Source organism: Meleagris gallopavo, chromosome 9, assembly GCF_000146605.3.
Source record: "Meleagris gallopavo isolate NT-WF06-2002-E0010 breed Aviagen turkey brand Nicholas breeding stock chromosome 9, Turkey_5.1, whole genome shotgun sequence".
In the NCBI taxonomy this organism is placed as follows: domain Eukaryota; kingdom Metazoa; phylum Chordata; class Aves; order Galliformes; family Phasianidae; genus Meleagris; species Meleagris gallopavo.
This window is the reverse complement of record NC_015019.2, coordinates 332,326-353,197: the sequence shown is the minus strand read 5'-3', so window position 1 is coordinate 353,197 and position 20,872 is coordinate 332,326.

Genomic DNA, 20,872 nt, shown 5'->3' with positions numbered 1-20,872 from the left:
CTCTCCCAGGAGCAGACTGAGTAAGAACACAAGTTGTGCTCACACAGTTCCTCCTGCTTTCCTCCCTGGAGCCCTTCCCTCTCCTGACACATGCAACAAGACAGAGCAGGACACATCCACAGTGAAACACCAACTCTGTCAGCTGCCAAAGCAGGACAATTAAACATCACAGCGCTGGTTTTCAAAAACAAAAGCCAAGGAATGGAGCTGTGAAGCAATCAGGTACATCTGCATTGGAAGAGGTAGGAACACTTCATAGCAGCCCAGCACTGGATCCCTGATGCCAGGACAGAGAAACAGCCTAGGGATACCCTGACAGCCATTGGGACCCTCCCTGGACACACAGTGCAGATCAGGGCAGGCTGTTCAGGCATTCAAATTTTGGAGAGCTAGGACTAGGTAAAACTGTAACACTGAGTTGTACATGAAAGGAAAGCAAGATGGATTTCAGTCCTTATGTTTGATTGTTGTTTTAATGACAGTGCTATGGACCTCGAAGGCACAGAGGGATGCATGGGTGCTGATCCCATCACGACAAGGAATGATGGGGGAAGAAGTGCCCCTGCTGCTCCTGGACACAGGGCCAATCTGCAATTGCCTGTGCTGCTGAGCATTTCAGATCCTGGGATGCTCACAGCCTTCCTCCCTGCAATCCTCTCATGCTCTAAAGGCCTTTGCTCAGGGAGCCAATAAAGCAGCTGCAGTTTATCTAGTTTCTGCTTGCTTGACACAGGCCTTACAAAATTTTAAACCTCATTAACCAACTACTCAGAAATGAGGGGATGGTCTGTAACTTACTTTGCTTCAGCAGGGTTCTTGGGATTTTTGAATCTCACAGTTTAGCACAGACTGAGCAATCCACAGCAAACAGTTACACAGTGTAACAGACTCCAGAAGAGCTGAATCAGCAAGCTAAAAGACCTGTTAAGACAGAAAATTAACATCCCCTGTACCAAGATTCAAAGGAAACGTGATGCTACAAAGCCCTTCACAGGTTTCATAGCCCAGGCCAAACAGACCTGAAACAAACCCAAAAGGAATGCAGCCATTATGTCCTATTACCTCAACACCAATAATGCAATTAGCACAGCAGCCAAGAACTAGAGCCTCTGCAGCATTATCCCTACACATATGTGCAGAGAGAGAAGAAAAGGTTGGTCTCTCCCCAGTATTAAAGCCATACCCAACAGGAGGTGGGAAGACAGAGGAAAGAGATAATAAAAATAAAGACACTCATAACTCTTCTCCAGTGAGAAATTGCAATCACAGCTCACCACCTGCTCTCAATGCTCTTTCTCAGTGGACCAAGCCATCAGAGCAGCTTGCAGATGAGCACTATTAGTTGTTTAGTTCAGGCAGACACAGTGATTGCAGGTCTATAGAGATAACAATGCAAAGAAAGCAGAGCACGTGTATGTAGACCAAGCAATCACGCGGGGGAAGCTGAATGCTTTGAGGAGTTTGCAGGAAGGAATTAGAATACATAAGAGATGGAAAAAAAAAAAAAAAAAGGGAAAAAATAATCAAAGAATGGAAGGCTGAACATCAGGCAAACCACAGAGGTTTATCTCTGGCAGTGATGGACAATGGAAATGGTGAAATAAATGTCCTAATTAGAATAGGAGAGAAAAAAGCAACAGCCATATATTGGCACATACACATATCTGCTATTTACGCAGAAACAGAAAGACCAAGAGGCCTCCAGTTTTGATGCTATACACATGATGGAACATGCAAGTGTTTGTGCTATAGGAAGTACAGGCATCATCTCAACATATCCATCAAAACTCTGTGGGAGCCCAAACCCAACTGGCTGGGTGACCCTGCACACAAGCTGTGGCTCTCCCTTCTGTATCAGACCTGATTCCTCCTTTCAAGCCATTGCTTTTGTTTTCATTATCGCTCTTCAGCCTGGGGAATCCATATTGCTAAGCTAGTTTTCTTCAGAAATTGAAACAAATAAATATTTCTGGAAAACACAGAGAGCTCAAAGAGGCATCTTTCCCTTCCTTTCATCAGAAAACAACCACCACATCGCCTTGAAATCCATTTGTTCATTCACAAGCATATTGCCAAGCTATTATTGGTACACTGGGAAATATGGCAAATAAGCCAAACAACTGTAACGCTTTCTGTTTGCAGCAGTTAATGGCACATGGAGCATAATCTCAAATAAAAACTGTTTATAAGGTTTTCTGTCCTGTTCTTGTCAATCACTGCATGCCAGACTGCTTAGCGCTGTTGATTTGTTCTTATTTTCCTTCAAATGTTTCCACTCGTTCAAGCTGTTTTCTCAGATGCAGTAAATGTTGTTCTGAGTTTCTCTCTGTACATCTCCCTTATAATTTTGCAGAAACTTCACAAATGTAATAGCAGTTTACTTCTGCCATTCACATCCATCTTCTTTCCCTTTAGCTTATCCTGTCGTACAAAGTATAATTTTAAGATTTTACTGGATGCATTGCTTCATAGCAATTTTTCTTTGAATAATTTTGGGTTCTTTTACCAATTGCTTCTTCAGTTATCGGTCAAGCTTTAGACCTGCCTGATCTTAGATTTGCTGTGAGAGAACCTTAGAGTTTAATACTCCACATTGTCCTCTCCTTTCTAACTGCTGGCATTGGTAGAGAGCCAAAAATCCTTTACAGCTTTAATTACAAGTAGAAAGAACTTAAAAGGAGTTGCAGTCAGGATGCAGCCTGGGCATGGTCAGAGGATGCAGAGAGGGGAATGGGACCAGGGCTTTTCCTGCCCTTTCTTTTCCTGCTCTGTACAGGCTATGCAGGAGGCATCCCAAGGAGTTCTGCCCCACCTCTGCCCTTTCACAGAAGTAATGCCACCTCCTTTCCATCCACCTCACCATCCAGCACTTTATCCCAAGTATTTGAAAACCATTCTACTGAACCCCAGTCTCCTCACACAGAAAAAGAAGATTTCATCCTGTTGGCATGCACAGGTCCAACATACACATCAGCTCTGAGCTATGCATAAGCTACTGAGCTTTAACACGAGGCTTTATTCCCCCCCTGGCTTTAAAGGATGAGTAGCTTTTGTCTAAGCTCATCTAAAATTAATCAAGACGCAGGCATTACACGGATATAACTCCTTCCTCCCGAAGCCATCTGCAGAATGACATTAGGAATGGCAAATTAGCTACTGATAAACCATCTAATTTGCATTCTAGGCTACTACAGACAAGGAACAGTTGGGCTACAGGTAAGACCCAGCGCTTCTCATTTCTAACATCAGCTCAGGTGAAATGTGAGCCAACAGCATCCAATGAGGAAGGATTGAAGTGATCTGCGTAGTATAAAATAAACTAGACTTGAATGCAGAAGTAATTTAAATACAGAAAGACTTCACAGAGCATATTCCAGTCATCAACAAATGTTTAAATTAAGCATGCATTAAGTCAGGCCTTTTAACAGGAGAAAAAAGAGCAAGTACTAATTGACTAATTGTAATGACATACACTAACAAAAGTATAGGTTTTCACAATGCAGCCCTTCTGACTCCTCCTGACAGCTCAGGATTTTCTGCCCCAAATTACTGCTGCTTCTCTCTCCCACAAAGGTCTCTGGGAAGGAAATGCTCAGCAGTGAGCAATGCTTTTATTGGCATGAGGCGTGATGGGAAACAATCTGGCTGTTGGCATTTCATTTTAACTGGCTCCTCTGAATTCCATACAATGGTTCCAGAATCACCATTTCTAGCTGCCTCTGTTGTAGATTTATCTTTGAGATTTCTTTGCTAGGGAAGCACCAAACCACCAACCATAGGCAAAAATCACTGAGATTATTATCTAAAGAACCCATTATTTCCCTTATAAGCAATCTTTGTAAGCGATACCATGCATTCCATTATTCCTCTCATCAAGTAGATAATCATGCACTTTTAATGAGTTGTTTCATCCATATGGTAAGCGTGCACACAAGCTCGTTTTGTTAGTAGTGATATGCATTTAGTTCATGCTATGTATCTTTCAACAGTATATTTAATTATCTCCCTGTCTGTGCATCCTCCTCCATACAATATCACTGCTGCCTTGCATAGGCTGCTAATCCGTTCATACATCTACAGATGCTCCACGCAGTACTCTCTAATATTTTAACACATCGGCTATGCCATGCAAGCTACAAAACCACATTTCCTATTTTTCAAGCCTGTGCTTTATCCTGTCTTGCAGAGATGAGGCGGAGGTCGCTGACACTGCTTCTAACAGATAATCCTTCACTTAAAGGAGCTTCATTCAACTCTACAGCACCCAGACATGGCACAGCAAGGATGTTTCACTGCTTAAAAAAGACAAAAACAATAACAGAAACCCATAAAACACGTCTAGGGACACTGTATTTTCAGAGCCTTCCAGTGTTTTGCTTCTTTAGCGACAGAGCAACTCGAGTTTGTCCAGCCTCAAACCGTTAACACAGGATGAGTGAGACTCTTAGGAATTTATATCTGTTTACCCAAAACAAGCTGCAGGTCATGAGAGCCTGAATGGTTCTCTTGCCTTAATCAGGAAATATTTTCTTTGAGTTTCTTGGAAAGATTGACAGAAGAAGCACTGACATCGCACCGCTGTTAAAGAAACAGACCGTGAATGGCTAGCAAAGAGAAGCTTTATCCTAGATAAATATCCCCTTGAAGTTTGCTCTACAGCCTGACAGACAAATGGTTTTCAAGGTGTTTTCCCCCAAGGATGACCAGGCCCTGAAATGTAGTTGATGACTCTGGTGACAATAGGAAGAGCAATGGGTCAGAGGGTCTGAGAAGAGTTATAAATTCTTCCATCACGGCTAAAATATAGTTACAACTTGTGCATTCTTTCTTTCTTATTCTCCTTCAAGATATCTTTTAAGTTATAGAATCATTAAGGTATCAGAAGTTCTGGTGCTTCCTATGGGCACTGAAACCACTCCGTAACGCAGTGAAGCAACGAGGCTTCCAGCAAGAGGGAGAACAGGCAAGTCTCAGGGCCTGGGAAATGACATCCCTTCCTATGGTTGTAAGAACAAGAAGGCCACCCCAAAGTCACCCATTAGTCAGATGCATTTTTGCCATTTCAGATGCTAAGAGCAGACTCTGTTACAAATCATCCAGAGAACTGCCAAAAAAAATGCCTTGGGGAATGCTGAACGATCTGTGCTATTTAACAAACTGGCAGATACTTCAGGTTTCTGCCGACTCATATAATTACTTTTAAAAAGTATTGGCCTAATTTTACCATTTTTTAGCCAAGAAATCTGCTAGATGCTCTCCTCCTTCTCAGAGAGCCTAGTGACACCGGTCTCACACAGGGAAGCTGACGAGATGCATCTTTTCTTGTTTTTCCTCCCTCAAGAACCCCCTCCTCGTTTGTCTTCAAGTTGCAGGGTGCTCAGGAGCGTGGAGACGGAGGGCATAAGATGAGCTTTGAGCTGCGATGCTCTGGCCCTGCATCTTCTCAAACAACTGAAGGTCCCAATGATGATGAGTGATTCACAGCTGTCCTCACCATCGCCTACTCTCTCATCAGAGAACTGAAATCTTGCCTTGGCAAAGAAGAGAAGCAATTGCATTTCTACATCCTCTGTTAATATTTTTCAAGTTTTTCTTTTGTTACTTCTGGAATTTAGATGTTTTAAGAATAGGCTTGAAAATGTGGCTAAAAAACAGCATGCAAATATATCGGTGCATCACGAGGAAGCACAGAAGTAGTCTCAGAGCTTTTCTTACTGTTATGTCAAAGTAGAAAATACGCAGGAAAAAAAAGCTTGGGAAATGAAAGGCAGTGAAATTTCACTGAGATTTTTTCCATCAGGGATAAATAAAGAAATAAATAATAATAGCAAAAGTAGGAGTTTGTTTATAACTTTGAAAATTGAAGCATCTCTTTGGAAATGTTAGAAGTATGGAATTCCTCAGCAGCAGAATCCAATGGACGTTAAAGCCAACCAAACCAACCCCTTTGTAGGACTGAAGCCCATTTGCCTTTCTCAGCTTTTGTGAATGTGGTGCAACAGGAAGCCTAAAAGAGAGATGCTCACCCCCAAGTCTACATTGGTACTCTAGCCTTGCTGCACAACCAGCAAAAAAAAATGGCAACCTGTCCTGTGCTGAGGACAGCCTCTGTTCTGCTCCCTGAAGGGAACTGCAGCTCCCCACACACCAGCCTGGTTGGGAGCCTGGGGTCCACAACCCTTCCTGCTCTGCTTCCCTCTCTGGGGAGGAGCAAAGCTGCTCCCCTGTGCTTCCAAACATACCAGAAAGCTGGAGGAACACCAGCAGTACCTGAATAATGCAGCAAACCAGCACAGAGAAGCAGGAATAAAAGCAGTTTACAACAGGGATGAGAGCAAAGGAAAAAAAACCCTCAGCATATTCTGCACCTCTATACACTAGTGAGAAACAATTCTCCAGCAGTCCTGGCAGACAGTCAGAAATAGACTTCTAATTAAACCCCAGACAGGTTTTCCCAGTTCAGCCCCCAGAGAAAAAAGCAACTTGTATTGTGCTAATCTGGAAAACAGAACTACTGAGGATTGCTGTAAGAACCAACATTATCTTCATTCAGCAAAGGCAGCTACTCTTGCATGTGCTGAAGGAAGCATTAATGTGGCTGTGTGCTGAAGCTGCACTGTAGGTGACAGGTCTCAGCTCTCCATACTGTGGTACAACACCAGCAAAGCTTCCCAATGCACTTCGGAGGCTTTGTTTAAGTGCAGGGTAATTATTTAGCTGCATAATTAAATCAGTAAATAGGCAGATATTCACTAGAGTGAAGGCTTTTCTTCCAGTTATGCTCAATTGCTATTTATTCAAGGACTCCTTTTAATGAAGGAGACTCTAAAATACATAACCAAACACTCATACAAGAACATGAGAAGTGTTACAGGAAATGCTGTTATGTTACCATCATCATGAATTCCCAGCAATTCCACATTAATCATCTTTATCAGTACTATCAGAGCACCTCAGAGCCACTAGGGCACCAGTTTCAAGCTCTTTACAAGCACAATCCCAAACGACTGTCTGCCCCCAAAGAGTTTACAGCTCACATATCGTCTGTTCCTTATGAGTTTTATCCATTTGGCATAGCAACATTTCTCATTTCTCATCCACAGATGAGAGGAATGTACTCATAATACAAGACCTCAAAAGGAAAAAGGGTATCTGATGGCAAGTTCTAAATGCAGGAAATTAAGTACTTAACACAAACCACAGGGATTCAAACCCAAACGTTCCCTAGTTTGTGTCTCTCTTACAAGAACAGCGCATCTCTGAAGCCAAAAAGGTAAACAGACCTGGGACTGCCCTGACCCAAGTGGAAACCCTTGCACTTGGTCTTGTTGAAATTCATTAGGTTGACAGGGACCCACTTTCCAAGCGAGTCCAGGTCACTTAGGATGACACCCCTTCTTTTTATGTTGTCAGCTGCACCACTCAGCTTGGTGTCATCAGCAAATTGCTGAGGGTACACTATTACACTGTCGATTTTGAAGATACTGAAGAGCACTTGTTCCAAACTGGACCTCTAAAGACACCACTCGTGACTGGCCTCCACTTGGGCACAGAGCCCTCGACAACAACCCTCTGGCTGTGACCATCCAACCAATTCTTTGTCCACCTCAAGATTTCTAGTGCCATACAAGTACCAACCCAGGACAAATTCTCCTTCTAACAGGTTCTCCTTTGTGTCACAGAAGTGAGCTGTGGTGAAACGATGAATCAGCTATATAGCTTGCCTATAAAGAAATGTGTTTGCTGCACCTTTTTGTTGCAATTACCATTTCTGCAAATTCATACCTGTGAGTGATACCAGTAAAACTATTGTGCACAAGCTTTCTCACAGAGGGATATTCGTGTAATTTCTACAGCCTGATTAATTTAAGAACGTGGCAGAAACCCTGCATGCTGCCAATTCTACATGTACCCCAGGAACTCCATTATTCAAAGGTTAATGTGCACTCTGAGTAGACCTTAACCCACTCACCGTCCTCCACAGCACAGCCTTGTGACGTCAGAGCATCTCACCCTGCAAAGTCTCCTGAATCACTTTGCCTCCCAGGATAGGCCATCCAGCTTTTGTCTTAACTGCCTATTCCCAAAATAGAAGGGACACCCTGTGTTTGAAAGTTATCATGGCAGGTTTTTGTTCCACGTTTCTGGTGACACAGTTCATACACAGGCACACATACAGCTGTCCTTGCAGGAGGTTGCATTTTCCAATGGAGCACTGTCACAGAGCAGAGAGCTCCTTTCATCTCATCTGCACGCAGACAGCAGCTCCCCTTTGCAAAGCTATCCCACTATCAGCTATCCAACAAGTGTTTGGTGGAAGTCTGTCTGGCTCATTTTTTTTTCTTCAGGCATAGTTGTATTGCATTCTCTTTGATTTCAGATTTGTTTCACTTGTGCAAGTATTTGGAGTGGTTACTTCTATTCAAATAAAACACAAATAGCAACCACCTGCTGTATTAACTTTTCATCATATCTGTATGAAGACAGGAGTGCCAGCTCTGTTTTCCATGACATCCTCATGCTCCAGTGAGCAGAGATAAGAGATAACCAGCTTGTGAGAGGTGTAGCGTGCAGCTGCAACATAAAGGCAGTGCAAAGGTGAATTACCACTGACCACATTACTCATTTGCCAGCCATTCAGACTAACAACAGGAACTATTTTCAACCATCCTCCAGAAATCTGTCTCTAACAGCAAGGTCACAACACAGACAGACACAATTTGGAGCAGTTTTAAGCAGAGGGATGAGACATGAAAAACAGTGCAGTCCCTTCAAACGAGCTCTCCTTCACATCCCCAGCTTTTCTAACTGCCAAGTGCAATTTTTCTGCAGTGCACTGTTCAGTAGTGTGGGGCATTAAGACAAATCTCTTGCTAATGTATAGGTTTGACATTTTCAGATTTATTCAGACATATCAACCATAAAATGGCTCTAACACAATCAAAGGACATTATCAGAATTGCCTGTTCCCAGGATGTTTGGCACTCCATAACTCAGATGCATTTAGTTCTTCAATAACTCTTGTACATTTGGATAATTTGCTGCAGTAATGTATAATCATGCCTAGAGGATTCATCCGTTAAGAAGTTTAATAAATTAAACAGAAACCTGTGTAGCCCACGTTTAGCAGTCATCATCCCATTGGCAAGACCAGCCCAGAAAGCCAACATTTGCATGACCTCACCGTGCTGTCTGCAGGCAGCAGTGCCCAGCTGTGCCTTTATGCCAGGTTTCACAGTACCAGAGATGGAAGAGAGGGGATGTTGTGTTACCTCCCAGCACTCTCAGGCCAGAGGTAGCAGAGATCGCTATAGAGTCATAGCTCAAGGCTTCCAATCCTTGTCACAACACGTCAGAGTAGGAAGAAAAAGGGGAATAGGGAAGGAAATCGAGCTTCTGTTCACCTCTAGTCAAAAGTCAGGAACGCATAACTTGAATGGAACAAGAGAAAACAAATCCTTGCCAGCGCTTCATCCCCTGCAGGCAGTTTCTTTAGCACCTCTGTCAATTCCTGTGCTAGCAGCAGAACATCAGTCTGGGCTCTGCCTGTGCAGGTGGACTTCACTTCCAGGTGAGCTGCAGCTGCTGATTGCTGGTATGGGGCACCCCATCTTCCTCAGCAGCATCACATTTCCTCTCCTTCAGGACAAAAAAAATCTGCTCTGGAGGGCTCTGTGGAGATGTCAGGGATGTCGGGAGAGATGTGGATACTGATAAGCGTGAGAAGCCTTTTTTCAGGTGAGGCAGTCCAATGAGGAGTCTTCCTATGCCTATCACTATCCACATCTCTCCTTCTCAAGTTCAGGCCTGATGTTACAACAAATAATAGGACCATCAGCATGAGGTCTCTGACATCTGCTCACAGGTGCCAGGGCTGCAGCTGCTGAGTCCTCAGCACCCTCTGTCCTTGGAGGGATCGCTGCAGCCCCGACAACCTGCGTGGCAATGCTAAGCTCCTGATTTTCAGTCAATCGGCTAAAGGTTTTAATCTAAAAAAGAACATAACACTGGAGGGAGAGCCACAAATTCAGGTCTTGTCAGTGCTTTAATTATACGGGTTTATTTGCCTTGTTTGTAGCTCTACCAGTATGAGATAATTACACTAATGGGAAAGCACCACATGCATAGAAACTGTTGCCATCAACAGGAGCAGAATCTATAAAGTCTGAATCCACCCAGAGAATGCTGTTTTATTTCAGTTTCCCTCCATCACACACTTCTATGAGGATACTGTGGTGCAGCAATATGGGATCTGCCTTCCAGGGGGTGTGCAGAAGCACACAGACATTATCAGCTCCACTCTCTCATAGCAGAACCAGCAACAGGAGCACCAACATGGACAAAGCAGCATTAAATGGATGCTCTTCCCCTTGTCTAACCCCTACCTCAGACAAGTCACACCCTTTCAGAAGATACGGGTTGGAGTAGTCTGCAGTAGACAGACATTTGTTACATGAACGACTTCCTCATTTATGAAGAAGCAAATTAAAAAGATTCATGTAAAGGAGCTCCTTTAAGATGCTTTTGTTAAACTATTAAGCTTGTGAAGAGCTCTGCCAAAGCTGGCAGCAACCATTGATCACCAAGACAGCTCCTTTTTCTCTCTCCATTTTTTTCTCTTTTTTATTTTTCTTAGCATTCTCTCAACTATTCAGCTCTTTTTTTTTTTATTGCTATTTCTATTTTGAAGTTGTAAGTGATGATGCTTTTAGGATCAGCAGGCATGCCAGTAAGTCATTTATCAGAATACACTTTGCTCATTTTTCTACTTCTTATCTCAGTCCAGAAAGACCTGGATTTTTGTTGTCTTTAGGAATTAAAGGTTACATAGCTAAACAGCATCAAAGCTAGAAGTAGAAATCACTGAGCACGGTGCCATCCATTGCAATCAGTCCTCAGAGTTTCAAAGGAGGCAAAAGTGTTCCTCTGTCATAAACGCTGGTATTTTTTCTAATAGAAAAAAATAACATTCCAGTTGTCTAGCAGCTCCCACAGGAGAAAGAACCCAATCCTTCTCACACACCACTCAGATGGTATTTCTCAAGATAGGTAGAACACAGTGTCTGCCACAAGATCTCATATGAGGCACCAAATTAGGATGGGAAGTGCAGAATAAAACCCTTCAACTGAAAGGGAGTAAGGCAGAATATAATTAAGCAGACTAGAATTTATCAAGAGTATCAGTCGCAGCACGTTAATATGAGGATTTAAATAAAAGCTTGGCGAATACTGCCATGGAATATCACAAAAGCTGTAATAACCCCCTGCTGTCTGGGTCTCGGTTTTTGGAGTCTTCCTGAAGGAGTGGCTGTAGATGCACAACTTCAGGGTCTTTGCTCTGCAGTCAGCACCAGCTTAGAGCCTGTCCAACCCCGAGCTGCCAGCCTTCCTCAAAACCTCATCTTTCACTCACAACCTACAGCCAGGACAACGCCAAGACATCATCACAGCACTGATCTTCACATCACCCTGCTGCATAGCATGCAGTACACAACAACAGTTGTGTCCATCAGGAAGAGGAAATGGGCATCAATTCCTACATAGACAATAAGGCGTTGATCTAATATGCACACTAACACAGTACTTACTCATTTCTAAAAAAAATGGTAGTTTAGATTCATTGCTCCCACCATGTATTCCATTTTCAAATACAATTCATTCCACATTTTAAATGTACAAGCCAAGTCATTCAGCAATCCAATCTGAAAAACTCAGTTTTCATTCTATAGCAACAAGACATTCTTTTAATAGTAAACATCTCAGAAGAAAATTACCTACCTTTTTCTTTCCTTTGTGAGATTTCAGTGCAGAGGATTGCTTTAGGATGATTTTGCACAACGACTTTTGGATTCATTTGAATTTTTAAGGCCAAACAAACAACATCTGAGGGCAGTACTTTAAAGTTTAAACATTGCCCTTGTAAAGTAGATGCTACAGCTAGATCAGCCCTCCAAAAGTCCAGAGAACATCATGCATTCAGTTTGAAGTTTCTTCAGGTTTGGCATGTGGAAAAATATGGGGATTTCTGGAAGGTTATTACCCAGCTTGCTTGTTTTTACTATCCAAAACATCATCCCAACACTAACACAAACAAGCTGAGCATTTAGCTTCTGGGTATTTGAAATTAATTTTACACCTGTGGCAAAACTCAACTTAGTTGGTAACAAATTTATCAGCAGGGGCACAGCTGGCCCAAGACTTGCTTCCACCTTTCCATCAGATCCGCCTGAGCCAGCCAAAACGTGACCTCATCCTCTCTGAAAGGTCAAGCGTCCTCTGTAAAATAATGCAGAAGCTAGATGGTTCAGGAAGAGGGGCTGCAGCTGAATTTTGGGAAGACATCAAAAAACACTGATTTACAAATCCCCAGATTCAAAATGGGAACCGCAGTGGCCAACAAGAAATACCACCACACAACTTCTGAGAGCCAGAAATCCCATTCAGACCTTGGCACAAAGACTGAGTCGGACCAACCTGCCTTTCTTCTGTGGCTAGAGGCAAAGTCAGCCAAGCTGCAGATCAGCAGCAGTTAGCTGCTCATTGCAGCAGCAGTTCAGAACGCGAGAACATGCACTCATGCAGTTATCAGAGGTATGTCAGTGCTGCACATCCACACCCTCATTCACCTGCCAGTCTGTTCCCAGAGCCTGGCAGTGTCTGCAGCAATCCCATTAGGAGATGTGCTTTGTGCTTCCGCAGACTGCACTCATAACTCACGCACTTGGCACAGCAATCAAGTCTTTCAATCAGTATGAAAATCTCAGCTGAGCTCAATAATCAATAAAGTAGAAATTTCAGCCTTTTGCTCCTTGAGATATTTTGGACTGTTGGTTGTTCTGTGCTTGGTTTTATTTTTTAATATTCTTGTTAATACGTGCATTTGGTTGTCAAAATATCACACTGATGGCACTTGAAGAGCTGCATCCACTGATTCTGTGCCCTCATTTTCACATTCATTTTTGTAAATGGGAAAGAAATCTAGGCATGATCACAAGACTGGTTCTAAAGAACAATTATCATTCTTATCAAATTAAAATTGTGCAGAGATCATTTGACACGTGAAGCTCATTGCAATAAATTACTATGATCATTGTTATTTTAGAATGAATGTTGACAAGATCCATTATTGGTAAGCACTATTAATTTGTTCTATTCTCCTAAAAGTTTTATTCTCTTAACAGTTTTTACGGGACACTGAAATTACATGTCATAAAGAAATCTCATTTTAAAGTATTATTAAAACTTAATACAATGGCAGTAAAATTATTCATATTATACATTGCGTTCATTGTTATGAACAACTGGCAAATTGCTAAATACATAACAGGCTCAGTGAGAGAAGGAAATTTGTGTTGCATGAGAATAAATCTGCTTTACAACACGTTATTTCAGTACTTCCCCAGAAAACAGAAATGAGCGATACAATAAATTAAAATTACATATTTTTGTGGGTAGGTAGAAGTTATATCAGAAATTTCTATATTGCTGTAATATTTTCTTCAGGAGTTTTATAAGCAGATGATGATCTTGTGGAGACACTGCAATGATGTACCTGTGGGATATCTGGGATATTTTCACGTCCCTTACCATAAACCAAACTAGAAATTCTCCCAGTTGCAGATGATGAATCAGACTCAGATGGGTTGGACGCCTGTGGGAGGGGTAAGAACGCATTTCTCTCATTTGTACATGCACAGAATGCAAATGAAGACATTTGCACAACTCTGGCAGCAGCAGCCCTTCATTTTAATGGGAATTTTAGGATCAGCACAGTGCAATCGCCACCCTAAATCACAGGAACACAATTGCCTGCTGACAAAGTATTTGGAGGTGAACAATTCCACTAAACTTAAGCAGTGCCAGGGGAATGCTTTTCTCAGCCTTCAAGGCACGGGCTCATTCAAGAGCTACTACAGAACTTACTCCAAATAGCTGTGGGAGATTCTGTTTTAAAGAAAAAGCAAGAATCGTGCATCAGGAAACATGAATTATTCCTATGATAAATTACTGTTAAACTTCAGCACTTTCCTTGGACCACAGCAGTAATAATACAGATCGTAAAGATTCAGATTGGAGGAGCCCCAATACAGAAATATACTCGCATTTCCTCTTTTCTAGTAAGAAGAAAGGGAGAAGTGAGGTTTTGCAGAAATAATACAGTAAAGCAACTGCCAAAAAGCAGATTATGCCCAAACTTCAACTAGTGCATCAGTAGAGCATTTTCTCAATGCCTGCTCGTTATTTGGTAATTAACCTTTAAATTTTTTTCTATCGGGTTTTCTTGCAAGGTTGCAACATCCATACAGCATCCAGTCAGTCCATTCCAAAAGAACCCACCAAGGGACTTTCCTCACTTCCACAAGTGAGATCTTTGGTATAATGGCTTTTCCCACCATTCGTCACATTCTGTGCAAAATCTGAAGAGGAGCTTAGAAGATATTCCTGGAAGCATTTGGTATTTATTCCCCCAGATTAATCAACTCCTACTGATTGAGCCCCAGTTTAACTACAGGAGAGCTCACAACACTCCCATACTAACACATTCCCTTTGTCAGAATAACGATAAAGCTGACATGCAGCTGTTGTGGCTGTAATGATGAGTGAGCTGATTGTAAATGTGGATGCCATGGGCACAGTGCAGCCTGTTCCAATGAAGGTACTGCTGCTATTGCATCTCTGCATTTCATTTTTCCTCGTAAATAATATAAAGATGCAGAGAGGAAAGCTAAAGACACAAATAAAGGAACCGAACACTGATTGTATCTGAGTTATAATCTCTAAGTTTTGCAGTCTAGATGGAAGCAGAAAAAAGCTTTAAAAAATAATTGTTGTTCCAAAACCACCGCAGCCAATTTTTCAAAGGAAAAAAAAACATATAAATCTTCTGTGCTGACATTCTCCCTCTCACATGGTGATGGAGTAAAGTGGAAAACTGGAAAATACTTATCACGTCCTCTGAGGAAGTCTTAAGTTATTTTTATGAGTTATATTTGAGGCAAAATAAAGATGTTTTCAACTCCCTTAAGGAAGGTCTATCTTGTCAGCACATTTCAGCTGTTCCATTTTCCAGCTGAACACAGGTAGCAAAGACCAGTAACATTCTACCTCATTGAAGACTAAGTAATTACTGCTAAACAATCTGAAATAAAAATATTTTTCTCAGTAAACAAGATGCATAATAACGAAATAAAACACTACTAAATTACAGCTCGTGCAAATGCCTATCTCATTAACAACACCAAAAAAGCTTCACAGTTATTTCTTCACCATAACTTTTCAACCTTTCCAAAGCAAACACTGCTTGCTGTGCACATTCAATCTCAGCTATACAGTTGTGTATATTCATTGTATTTCTCAATGTATTACCTGACTTCAGACAGCATAGGAAGAGAAAAAGCCTTCGGAAACAAAGGAGGAAAACCATTTAGAAACCAATAGTAGCCACTCCACTTTTTTTTTTAACCTGACTTTTATTATTCTGCTAGCTTATGTTAGCATCGAGAAGAGAACATTCCTCAACAAAGAATTTAATAAGAAGGTAATGAACTGGAAGATAATGAAGCAAAACACATAGAGGTTGTTAATGTACTGACTGGTTGAGATGCCACCATTATATGGAGCAGAAACACTTCAAAACAGTGTCACTCTAGATTATTAGGTACTTTCATCATTTTGATCAGGTGGATCAGAGGGGAAATACGACTACAAGAACATTCACATTAAGGAGAGTCGGTGTGGCAGAGTGCAGTTACTAGAACAGAAATGTTTTTTGTGTGATGAAAGCAGGACGCTCTTCATCATAGGATGGAGGTGGAGGCTTCCATAGAATAGGAATAAGAACAGTTCAGCACCTCTGTACCTTTGCCTTGCATTACTTCAACTCAGCTGCAGGACTCAGCATTTTCCTTTGTTGGATTTCCCTACTGCTACTCAAAACCACACTGTAGTTCCTTTGACTGTACACAGCAAACGTATTTTTCCAAAGACTGACACAATACATTTACATAGCTTTTGAACAAAGAAAAACGGTGGAAAGAAAGAGGCTATTAGTGAAATTCAGGTTCTCCCTGCCCAGTTCTTCCATTTGCCTGTGTTGATTTCCTCATTGTCATTTTTTCTTCCATTGCATTGTTGTTGCACTGTCTATGTCTGGTTCAGCATCCAACACTGACAAGTCCATGGTTTTATACACGTGCTTCCAGCCTGGTAGAATCCCCTTTTATACAGATTTGATAACCTGCCACCGAACACCACTCCCCAAAGGAGCGTCAGCTTCTCTCAATCAGGACATCTTCAAACAGAATGGCCTCCAATAGTCAAGAGACCAAACAAAAATAGAAAGTACACCTGTCCTAGCCTTGATTGATTTATTAAGGCTTATTAAGGTATCACTTTATTGTGGTATCAATAGTCTCACAGGTACACAAGTTTTTCTAATGCCACTATTCAAATTCAGAGCAGCTGTCATTTATGACAAACATACTTTGCACAATAACTTGAACATATTTGAGCTAGCTTTAGCTTTGAAAGTGGGTATTATGAATGCATCAGCTCTACTCTAGTTCAAGGTTTATATTCTTTTATAGCTTAATCTTAACTTCACACAGGAACACACCAGTATTTATTAAACACTAGTTCTGAAAAGATTTGAGTAATTTATCAAGGCTGCTTTCCTAACGAGATGGACACAACTGTTTAATTTCATTCTTAACCTTTGTCATTACAAAGAACTCCAAACACGCAGACATCGTGACAGCATTCTGCAGTATGGAAATATCTTGCAGAGGATCTACAAATGTTTATCTTTTGTAAACGAGCAAATAAAGGAAGGTGCCAGAGGAATGGGCACGTTCTTAGAAGTATAAGCATCTTTATACTTAGAAAAGCTTAGAATTTAAATAGGAATAGCAACAGGTAAGTCACACTTAAAAATATTAAACAAGATCATTTCTCTTGTTAAAAACATAGCTACAATTAAAGATCAGTTCAATAGTAGCTCAATTGAAATCTGCTTTTTAATTGGTAGAGAACAGAGTGGATGAGATTTCAGACTTAGAGCTCAACTCCTCCAGACAGCCATCATTTAAATGCCTAACACCAATACACCCATTTAAATATAGCCATCAGTGGGAGAAGTCCTAGCAAGCTTTACCACTCTATCATGAAGATGACTTCTATTATGGGTGTTAAGCTGTGCTTTTTATTGCTGTAGCAGTTATAGAAGATGAGATTTTTTATAGCCTGAAGTCCACAACATTCACTGAATTTATTTTGGAACCAAATTAGGTTTGGGGGTTTATTTTAGGGGGAAGCATGCTTCAAAAATTGAAAAATAAGCCTAACTTCTATATGACAACTAAGTTACCATGTTAACCCCCTAACAAAATGGACAGCTTAGCAGTGTATAGTGATCAAAACACCAAATAATAATGACGGCCTTAAACCCATTGTTATACTCAAGTAAATATATTATTTATACTATATGGATAACAAATATGAAAAACCTTTTTGTATCTACGACAGGAGTCCAAGGAAGAGCACAAGCTCAGTTTTCCACTCAGTCCCAGATCTACTGCACAGCCTCGGGCAAGTAACTGAAGGAGTAAAGAGTTGGGTAAGACAGCGATGCTAACCTTGTTATAGTGACAAGTTAGTTTATATTGTACTTGGGTGATACTGAAGTCAGGCACATGGGATCCACGCAGTCCAAAAGTTTCAAAAGAACCAAGGAAAGCTCCAGCATTGAACGTCTCCACGCCAGTAGGACTCAAATGACAGCTACAAATATTTATGCTACGCTTTCTGGTTTGAAGCGCGTGAAGCTTTAGCGCCTGATGGAGCAGCTGTCATACAAAAGAATTTTACTCCAGGATGAATGAAGGATTATAAGATTTGGCTTTTCCTCTGTCTTTAAAGTTGATTTTATTACAACATAAAAAAAAAATCCATAGGTTGCTCTAGGGCTGACTCTAGATATACATATGCGCACCAGACTTATTACTGCTGGGATTCAGAGTTCTGCAGCAGATTGGATTTTCTTGTGTAAAAGAAATTAATTTACAAGGAATGGATAATATGCAGAAAGAAGGATTGCATCTTAATTCACGTACTAAGGTCACTGTTGTTTTTCTGGGCTATTTACAATAAACCTTGGAGCTGCACAACTTGTATGTAGTTCCTCTGTCAAAAATGTTCTGGTTTCTGTGCAGACACTAAGCACAACAGATTGGGGAAATGATTGCTTTGAAATCAGCAAGTCATGATTTTATTAAAAACATTTAAGAATGACTTCAATATATCTCTACAGACATTCCATCTACCTACGCCGTGAATGAGAAATATGATTATGCACAACTCCTTGGATAATGCAGTATATCTGCTCACTGTAATTGCTTCCCACTGAGAGCCACAAAACAGATCTCCATGTAACAGCAAGGGACAAGCCCTTATTTTAACCTCTTTCAGTGTTATGTTTAAACATTACCAGCTCCCTGTCAAGTCCAGGCACCTATCAAGCATACTCTCCAGGAATTAATTCCCATATATGTCCTTCTGAAAGCAGCTAATGCCGTGGTAGCAGTGTCCTTTTTGATGACCCTCCACCACCTTCCTACTCCATCCTGCCCCACTCACACTTTGAAGGACAAGACAAGCTGTCTTAGCAGCACTGTCACCAAAACTTTACTTCTGTTTGCCCTTCCCCACGCCCACCCAAGACGCTCAGTGTCACAGCTTTTAAAGTTGTGCAAGCCTCGAGATATTTCTTCCTCCAATAAACTGGGCCTGGACCCTTCCACATAGTGAATTCTGCAATGGAAACCGACAATGTCACATCCCAAAAGGATGGATTTTGTTACATGGTTGAAAGGAAAATGATCTTGCAGATGAAGGACCATTAACTTCTGGACATTTTTGATCCGCTGGTAGAGATGTTCCCTTAGGATATGAAATTAAATGCAAAAGCCATTGGGCTCAGAAACAAATAGCCACCTGTGATTTACTGTCTGTCAGGATTACAACCCACATTTTTATTTTCTTATCAATATCGATGCAGAGTTGGATCATATCCATAGAACATCCATACGCCCTTTGTCACCACTATCCTTCACACTCATTCTCCCCCATCCTTGAAGGAGACAAATGGAAATGATTGTGACTGCTTAAGAAAGTCTTTTAAAATGTAAGCACATCATGTCTTGGGCAACACTGTCATCACAAACTCACTGCCTTTCTCCTCAAGGCTGGTGTTAACAACTTCTCTCTCCTGCAGCACCGGTGGGGCTGAAGTCTTCTAAAGCTTCAGGATCAGAATCATGGAAGAGGCAATGAATTTGCTGCTTTGTACACCCAGCTATACAATCTGCTAGCACTGTTCACCTCCTGGCTGCTTTAATAGGTGTTTCATAAGGAATAAACTACAGTTTTAATAGAGGGTCGACACCAAGATTACTCTGGGAGGAAAGCTCACCCATTCCTTGTACTGTTAGCTTAGAACTAACACGTTCCCAGAGAAACGAGCTAACTCCAAGGAAGGTATCAGATACAGAAATCAGCAACAAATTCAGAACTCAGTTTTGTCACATTTTCCACGCAGAAATAGCTATTTTGTCAATGTCATGAGAACTTGACATTGACAAGTGAAATTTTGACAGGAGACGTTTTGTGCAATTTTTGTCTTCAAAAAAGCACTTTTTTTTTTTGTAGTTATAAATAGATGCAAAACCTCAGAAATTATTTCCGTTTCTGTGTCCTTGGCAAGCTGTTTGAGGCAAGTTTCTCAGCCAGTGAGGCAAAGCTCTGCTCCTGAGTGCCACTGCAGCCCCTGGGCCATGGCCATGCAATCAGAAAATGGCCATCAATTCCACTTACCACAAAGAGGTGCGTTTCCTTTTTGTTTTGTTTCAAAATAAGATAACAGTATTACACCTTAAGCTGTATAGCAGCAATTAGAGGGCCAGAGGGAATGGCTCAAGTTGTGGCAGGGAAGGTTCAGGTTGGATATAAGGAAAAATTTTCCTCTGCTAAAGAGTGGTCAGGGAGGTGGTTGAGTCACCATTCCTGGAGGTGTTCAAGAAACACTTAGAAGTTGTATTAAGAGATTTGGTTTGGGGGGAAATATTGCTGATATGTGGGAAGTTGGACTAGATGAGCTTAGAGGTCTTTTCCAACCGTGGTGACTCTATGATTCTAATTACATTCCAACACAGCAGATGATTGATACAAATCAATATAAGGATTTTGGAGATTTTCAGTGAAAGAACTCCTCAATGAGAGTGATTCAAATATCAGCATAACCCTAATGGTTTCTTCCCTCCATGAAGATTTCGGGTTAAGGCCCACACTGTACTGTCTGGGATTTCCATCTGCAGTTATTTGTTTCTGTTTGAAGGAATACAGAAGTTTCCAGAAGAGTTACAACCACATAAAAGCCCAATAGAATCACACAGAGTGCGATGATGGCCATTCCATACACACCAGATCTGACACCTGCAAAATATTCTTTTGAAGAAAGCTGCTTTCAAAATAAGGGAATGATGGCAAGCCTATGTTACTACTGATCAACATTCACATCCAAGAAACCTTTCCTTTCACAACTGCAAAATACACTCCCTGAAGCAGAAGTGCACTTGGCACGGCAGACTTCAGCCCAAACTGGCCACAGCAGTTTCTGAATCATTTACTTTCAAGAATGAAGTCATATTAATGACCAGTGGTATAAGGACGTTCTTTTTGACAGCAAAAACACACTGCATCTTACAGCAGATGAAGAATAACAGCTGTATCACATCTTCAGGCCAAGAAATGCCTGATGTGCTTTGGTGAAAACGAAATGAAGGACAAATGAAAGCTCTGGGCTGAGTAAGAATAGAAC